The sequence below is a fragment of the Rhea americana genome, unplaced genomic scaffold (assembly GCF_003343005.1).
Source record: "Rhea americana isolate MKP2758 unplaced genomic scaffold, rheAme1 scaffold_158, whole genome shotgun sequence".
Classification (NCBI taxonomy): Eukaryota; Metazoa; Chordata; class Aves; order Rheiformes; family Rheidae; genus Rhea; species Rhea americana.
The window spans coordinates 687,393-695,445 of NW_028185683.1; the positions used below are offsets into that span (position 1 = coordinate 687,393).

Here is an 8,053-nt window from a genome sequence, read left to right on the forward strand (position 1 = left end):
TTTTTCTTTTCCTTTTTCTTTTTCTTCTTTTCCTTTTCCTTTTCTCTTTTCTCTTTTTCTTTTCTCCTTTTTCTTTTTCTTTTCCTTCTTTCAGAAGGGGAGAGGGAATATCATTCTGAGCTCCTTTACAGAGTCCATACAATCAGCATGTCAAATGATGTGTTTCTGAGAGAGTCAGCTAAACTCTGAAAACAGTAGTTGCACAACTGGGATGGAGGGTTTGGGAGTGAAGACTTCTGACCAGTCTTCAATCAAGGAGAATGTATGTGTCAGTTTAATAAGTGACTGTCTTGTTTTCTAAATTAACTGTGAAACTGAGTGCTAGTATTGGCTTCAGAAAAGTCAGGCTCTAAAGGAAAAGGTAACTGAAAGAATGATATGATATTCTTCAGAGAGGGGAAGAAAGATGAGAAAGCGAGAAAAAGAAGGATGGTTGATTCCTCAGGGCTACCAAGACAAGTAAAAGTTGCTAGGTACAGATGCATAMAATTTTCACAAAGCAGGTATTTGTCATTAAATTCACTCTGAGCCCCATGTTAGTCCCAGACTAAGAACATTTCTCCATGACAAGTCCAGCGATATCCCTGGAGGTCTTGCTTCACACAACAGGGACTGAGCTCACAGCCTGGCACAGGGAATGCCTGCTTTTCTTGTGACACAATGTTCAACTTCAAATGTCAAATGATGAAGTAATTCTCATATACAGTTGTTTACTTTTCCTATTGGGGTGGGGGGAGGAAGTCATTAAATAATTCCTACAAAAATTGTTATGTGTGTATCAAAAGGTTTCATCATACCCTTCTTTTCTAATGGTTAAGTTATATATTTTCAATATTTTATGACTCAAAAGCAAGTCAGTCTTAAAGCAAACTCAGAAGTAAGGCAATTTTATGTTATTAAAATCACCAGGTAATAGGCTGTCTATTATGTCTTAAGGTAACTTCTGGTAGGTACATCATGTTCACACTCATCATAAAATTGCTACTGCAATAATAATGAAGTCTCAGTGTAAAGTAGAGCCAAATACTAGTTTTCCCCTGGGACAAACAAGAAAAAAAGACTGTAACTGTGAGGAAGGAAGATCTTAGATAAGCACAGATTGCACACAAAAAGAAATGAATGTTATGTTTTAATGTAACACTGCCATTAGTAGAATGATATAAGAACCCATTTAGTAAGTTCCCATTTTATGGCTACCAGAAAGCTTTCAGACTCTTGTGCGTGGTGCAGAGATTTTCTTTTATGAAGAAACACAACCAAGATAGTGGCCTGACATGACTTCATCAATGTTCAAAAAAAATAATAATTCTAAAGAATTTTAGAAGCTGTATAAAAAGTGTTGTGTAAGTTCCCAAGGAGAGAAAGCTAAAAAGATTTCCCAGGGATGAAGGGAGAGCAGGCATAAAAAAGATGTGCACAGACAAATAAACTATAACATAAATGTAAAATAGTTGTTTTCCACGGTTTACATTATGGACAGAATTGAGGCTCCTCAGAGTTAAAATATAATGGCTTGAAAGAGAGAAGATGCCTCATTAGGGCTGTAATAGACTCGTATTCTTTCATATTACAAGTCCACACATTAACAGATTATTCTCAGGCTAGTGAAATCATGTGATGTGGGTGGAAAAGGAAAGTTGCAAAATCTTTGGGAAGCAAAGAGAGCTTTTCTTTACTGCATTTGGAAGCAGAGATACTGGCCTGGAAGGGACCTGATAATGCTTACATTCCAGAATTGGTTTGCACCTGGCAGTCTGCCATACAGCTGACCAACCTGGACAGGAGAGCTTTAAACTAGAAACAGCAGGAGAAGGAGTTCATGATCTACAGTTAGTGAAGAAGTGGTAGACCATTTTGGAAAGCAAAGGGTGAAGAGTGGTGAGAAGAGGAGACACCTCAGGAGTGGTCATACACATGTGTTACACCTGAGCTGTAAGTATACAAACCCCCAGGGATGTGGATGGAAACCATGCTCATCAGGAGAAGCAGGCAAAGAGGTGGTGGCCCTTTATGTGAGACAGCAGCTTGGATATGTGGGGCTCAGGCAGGGTGAGGGCTGATGGATCGGGTCAGTAGAGGGCAGTGAGAAAGCTGACTCCACTGGGAGAGTGTTTTACCAGCCTCCCCACTTGGGGGCACATGTCTGAAGCCATGGATGCAAGGATGTCTTTGGGTCTCCAACCCTGGTTTGTGTGAGGGACTTCAACCTCGCTGCAGCTGCTGCAGTCAAGCGAGTTTATGGAAAGCTTCAGGTATAACTTTGAAATTGGATAAGTGAGTTCAGAAAGTCTGAAAGACATATCAGTACTCAATGACACTAAGCTCTGAATGGTTCCTTAATTTCACTATCTTATTCTGGAGAGTTTACATTAATTCCAGATTCATAGCAAAGAGGCAGAACAGGAAATCAGAAGATAGCAGAAATCCAATTAACAGCTAAAACTGGTAAATGTTAACAGAAATACATCTACATTTAATGTTTTGTCACTTAAAAAAAAGAAGAAAATAAAGGAAAATACAAATTTCAGAGATATATGTCTTCAAAAACAGAATATCAAAAATATATAGGCACTGTAGAGCAGTCTGATTGTTTAAAGAAGTGGAACAGATTAAAAAGAAAGTACATTCCATTTGGCACCTGAAATAGTAGTTTTGTTGACTTGTTTCCTGTGCCAGGTTTGATTAGAAGGAGGGTTTTCACTGCATTATCTTCTCTGTTACATTACACAACATTTCAGGTTACTCAACATGAATCACAGACAGCTTCTATGTTGGACTGTAATAAATTTCAGCAGGACCTACAAGGCCATTAAAAGCTGGTCAAGCTTTTCTTGCGGAAGTCGAGTTTTTTTTAACTTTGGCAGGGGCAGGCAAACCAAGCAAACTTACTCTAAGCATAATGCCAACTCCAATTAACAACCCATCTTCACTTCTGTTGCAGAAACATTAAGTTTCCAAGTTATATACATGTCATTCATAATTAATCCCAGGTATATAAAGCTCCTGACTGTGTTGAGGGGCTACTACTGAAGCACCAGAACTAACCACTGTAGTAGAATGTGTGGATGAACAGAGATATGATCCAGTTCAAACTACCATCAACTCTCCAAAGTCTTTCCTTGGTTTTCAGCATTTCTTTCTATCCCTATGATGCTGTAAATAGGAAAATAATTACATTAAAGCCTTTGTTGCCGATGAGGATCAAACTCTGTTTTTCTGATGGATGTTTACCTTTCTTCTGCCAGGCACTTCCAGGAGGAACGTAGTACCTCTGTTTATGTATAGTCTCAACAGAGCATTGTCAACCAAGTTTTGTATCTATCAAAGAGTCAGATAAGTTAGTGACACATGGAACCATCTTGCAGCATTATATTCCGAACTTCCCATGTCCATCTGTTTTACAAATACCGCTTTAGCTGCTACACAGGCACTGGCCACATTCCTATTCTTGTTCCTCCTAAAACTTGAATTATGGGGAGGTCATTCCTGACTCCATAGTTAAGAAAGTGTATCTTCTCCATAGCTCAGAGGATGTTTTTATATTCATGGGCAGCAGTGTTATATTCACAGTTTTCTATTAAAAAGGAAAAAAAAGAAGTCTAAATGCAGATTTTTTTTTGTCAAACCTATTGATGGCCATGTCCTGCAAGCAGTGTTGGAGGGTGCTCGCTTCTCTCTTTTAAAGTTTTATCTGAGATCAGTCTTTATGTGACCTTCACTGTTATTTTTGAACATTTTAACCTTCACATTATTTAGCAGTGTTCTCTGGAGAAACAATACCTTTCACTGCCAAACCTAAAAGCATGGGTATGCCTAAAAGTAAGAAAGAAATGGGTAGATTCTGTTTTCTTAATTTGTACAATTTTCCTACTATGCAACCTGATACTGTAGGCCAAATTCCATATTATCCAAAAGTTGGTCTGTTAACCATTGTGGGATACATGTGAACTGCTTTATTTCTTCTTGTACAATTGCAGTGACAAATTAAATCTCACATATATCCATCTAGAAGGAGGGTATCTTCAAGGATATCTTATCCCCCTGCTATAATTCAAATGATTATTGGAGCAATCACTTATGCAAATGAGACCACTTTGAAGTAGAGTCATTAGCATAAATCAGGACAGTATCCATAACTTTCCAAAATGAGCAAATTCTCCAAAATCTGAACAGCAAAAATAGGAAGAGCCGTTATGTCCTCTTAATCAGAGGAGACAAATAATGAATATGTAAATGTATGGCTCTCATCCATCACACTGAAATCACAATTTCCTCTGTCAACTGGTGTTTTCAAATTCACCTGATTTACTCTTTTTTTTTTACCCTTTCAAATTCCTCAGGTTTCATACCATCTCATGACTGAAGACAAAGTTTGTGATGCAAATCAGACTCATATCAGCATATAAGGTAAGCAAGACTCTAAATTACACTTTTAAAAAATTTTATCTTGTAATGTTTGTCCTTTTTTTCCATTTGCTTATTATTTATCTGTGGCTCTCCTTTGATTTTCACATTTAATGTAATTGATTTTTAGATTTTATTTCGTAAATATTAATAATTAAAAGAAAGTAACTGAGATTCTTACAATAAAAGTTATACTTTTTCAGAAATCCTGAGTATCTGAAGAATTTTGGTTTAATGATGGGGTGGTATGTAACCACAGTTTGGTCCAAGAAATACTACAAATCCTGTGTTTTCAGTACCACAGAAAATTATGCACAGCAGGCAGAAAACAACCCAGTTTATTCTGACTTCTTACCAAGAATAACTATGACAGGAGAAAAAAGAATATGTGTATGTGTATACACATGCATATATAAATCAACAGACTGATGTGAAAGCTAGCAAAATTTTATCTGTATCCTTTAACAAGTAAGTATGTCCTAGAAGAAAGTTTAGTGAACTTTTTTGCAGTGCTGAAGCAGTGTAGGATATAGCAATTTTCCTTATATATAATATTAAATTCAAGGTCTTTGAGAAAGCTGAGAATAGTTTGTGTAATGACTGTGGTTATGGTGGTGCCTACACTCTTTAATTCAGAAAATGCATACGTTGAAAGATCTGATGAGAGAAAACCCTTGAACAGCAGTCAGGCATCTCTCAAATCAGAATACCATGGCTTGCTTGTTTTACATTTTTTTTCCAACACAGATATTAAGTGAAGTTTCTTGATGTGTTTGCATGAGCAATGGAGAAAGCATACTAATTTTGCTAAGACAATATATACTGATTTCTAAATATTAAATAGTAGAAAAGGGAAAGAAGTACTATATAGGGCAAAATAGATGATATTTAATATGGGATATTTTCCCTATTGCTTTCCTGGGTACTACAAATTGAACTCAGTAGTGGCTAGAAATGTTGTTTCTTTGGAGGGAATTGGTAAGATTCTAGTCCTGAAACAAAATTAGCATGCGGGGAATATCTGTTTGTTGTTTTTGAAGTTTATCCCACAATGATTGCCTCAGAGGTCCTGAGGTCCACTGACAGATTGGCATTACTCCAGAGCTGCACTATTTCTTAGGCTGAACATTAAGAGGTGTATGAAATAGATTTTTCTGCTTCAGAATCATAATGTAAAAGAAAAATGTCCAGTTGTTTTTGTGGGAATTGTGACAGCTGATCTCCTGAGCATATAACCATAATAATAGCAGAGAAGATGATCRTATAGAGCACATCTGTCTCTGCTTGTGTGGTCATAGAAAAATGGTCAGAACATTGCTAAGTAGCTGATGCATTTTATCAGTGATAGAAGAACAAAAAGGACCATGGGGACATAAATGCGGAAACAGCTGACATTTTTTTTCCATTTTTTTTAATTGTGTAAAAACAGGCAAAAAAGTTGAGGCAGCATTAGTTCCATTGGCATATGCTTCCAAGTCTATTATTTCAGGACTTTTTTCATTATTTTTCAAATTTAAAAAGATAAGGGAGCAAAGTATTAGTATGTTTGAAAGGTAAAACCGAACCAGATGATATTTTGCTGAAGTAATATTACATTATGGGCTGAATGGATTACAACAAAATCCTCTTTTGCATTTGCCAATGAATGATTTCATAGCTGTACGAGATACAGAAGCGTAAAAATCTTAACCTTGAAGAGTAATTTTTAACTAAATTTTTAACCAAAAAGTGTATTTAAACTACATTTCGTACTTATTTACTCCCTCGGTAAAATGTCAGATTTCTAGTTTGGGCCATATCTCTCAGCCCAATACCTATTTTTCTCGATGCTGGCAATCCACGTGATTCCCCCTAATCTCTCTTTTTTCTTCGTTGGCCTCTTGTCAGTATTCTAGCAACCTAACTGTATACCCTGCTCACTGAAACAGACGTTATTTGATAATTTCCAACTCATAGGTATCTTTGAAGGAAAGAATGAATGAGAGAAGAAAGGAAAGAAAAACACTCCCGACTACCATTATACTGTGTAAATATTATTGTATATTCACTCCTTTTTAGACAGGGAGAAGGAAAAATGAATGTGAAGTACAGAATAGCAAACTATTTCCACTGGTTTAAAAAAGTAAGGCTACTGAAATATCCTAATGTCAGAGACAGAGATRAGAGGCAACATGCGTGTGAAAAGAAGGCTTCTAAAGGCCATCAGACTAAGAGTTTTCTGAAACATTAAACTTTCAGCACTTTGCAGGAAGACAGCATTTTGAGGACTGGACAAAGTATTGCATTCTTTAGTAGAGGAAGATAGTCATCTTTCTTTTTCAAGCCATACATACAAATGATTGTACACATTTTCTCAGATATAAATAAATTTCTTAGTAGTTTTTAAGATGTTGCTGTTTATTTGGAAAAAAAAAACACTTAGTAAAATTAAGTGAATAAAACCYGAAAAAAAAAATAACAACAGTCTTTCTCACTCTTACTTTTCTACAGGGACCTAAATAAACAAATCAGCCTGAGGACATAATAGGAAGTTAAGATAAATGTAAACTTTCTACTCTAAGTATCAAGAGAGTGAAAGATTTAACTAGACAGCTGCTTATTTTGAAACCCACCTTCTTCTTCCCTACAAGATTATAGTTAGGTTATAGTTTGTTTTTTTCTGACTATGAATAAATTTACAGATATTTCCAAAACACCAGCCAAATGTAGCAAAGGATAATCTGTCAATTTTATTACGAGAATTATTCCTCACCATTTATAAGCAAGGAATATAGACAGCTCTAGCAAGAAAACAGACTCTATGTCTGTGTTTGTGTGTGAGCTGCAGCTCTGTTACTGTGCGTGTACACGAGCACATGTGGTTTTGCCTATAAACAACCGAGTAATAAGATTTCCCACTACACTGAGAAAAAATTTATTCTTTAGATTTAATATGTTCTTGATTTCGTATTGCTGGTAATTGCATAGCAACAGACCCATGAACCTGAAAAATGGGGGATAAGATTTTAGTTTTGGGACTAGGTTATGGAAATTAAATGAAAAGAATTACTTTTAATAATCTTACTGTTTAATATGTCTCAGTGAAAAGTTTATTGCTGAATACTTACATATATATGAATATATATATTATATATAATAATTTTACATGTATATATATTATATATTTATGCATATGTATATATAAAAGACTGTGTGTGTGTGTGTGTATGTGTGTTTTGTGAACTGTCCTTGATTAATACAAGAAAGATAAAAGTCAAGACACTACAGAGACTCACCTGACCCATGTTAACTTCTTCACTGATTGAATYTGATTTCTGTTTTATTCAACCGAGATTATTTTGAAAAGCTATCTTCGTATTCGCATTGATGGGATATATTCAGAGACTTGAATTAGGCCAGAAAACAGAGCCTCCTCTTACAGCGCTTCTTCCCTCTCCATGCCCCAAAAGAAGAAAAACAACAAAACAGAACAAACAAAAAAAACCTTTGAAATTACTAATACATGAAAATATGAACACTGAGCCAAACCTTCAATCTAATAATCTTTTTTCTTTTTCTCTTCTCTTCTCTTCTCTTCTCTTCTCTTCTCTTCTCTTCTCTTCTCTTCTCTTCTCTTCTCTTCTCTTCTCTTCTCTTCTCTTCTCTTCTC

General features: G+C 35.7%; 1 long non-coding RNA gene across 2 annotated transcripts in view; it reads left to right on the forward strand.

Moving 5' to 3' along the window:
• LOC146598643 (uncharacterized) overlaps positions 1-8,053 on the forward strand; it is a 48,625-nt gene that overhangs the window by 3,741 nt on the left and 36,831 nt on the right. For both annotated transcript variants that reach the window (XR_014895230.1, XR_014895229.1), the window contains exon 2: positions 4,341-4,407. This is a non-coding gene — a long non-coding RNA (uncharacterized LOC146598643). The remainder of the gene's footprint in view (positions 1-4,340; positions 4,408-8,053) is intronic.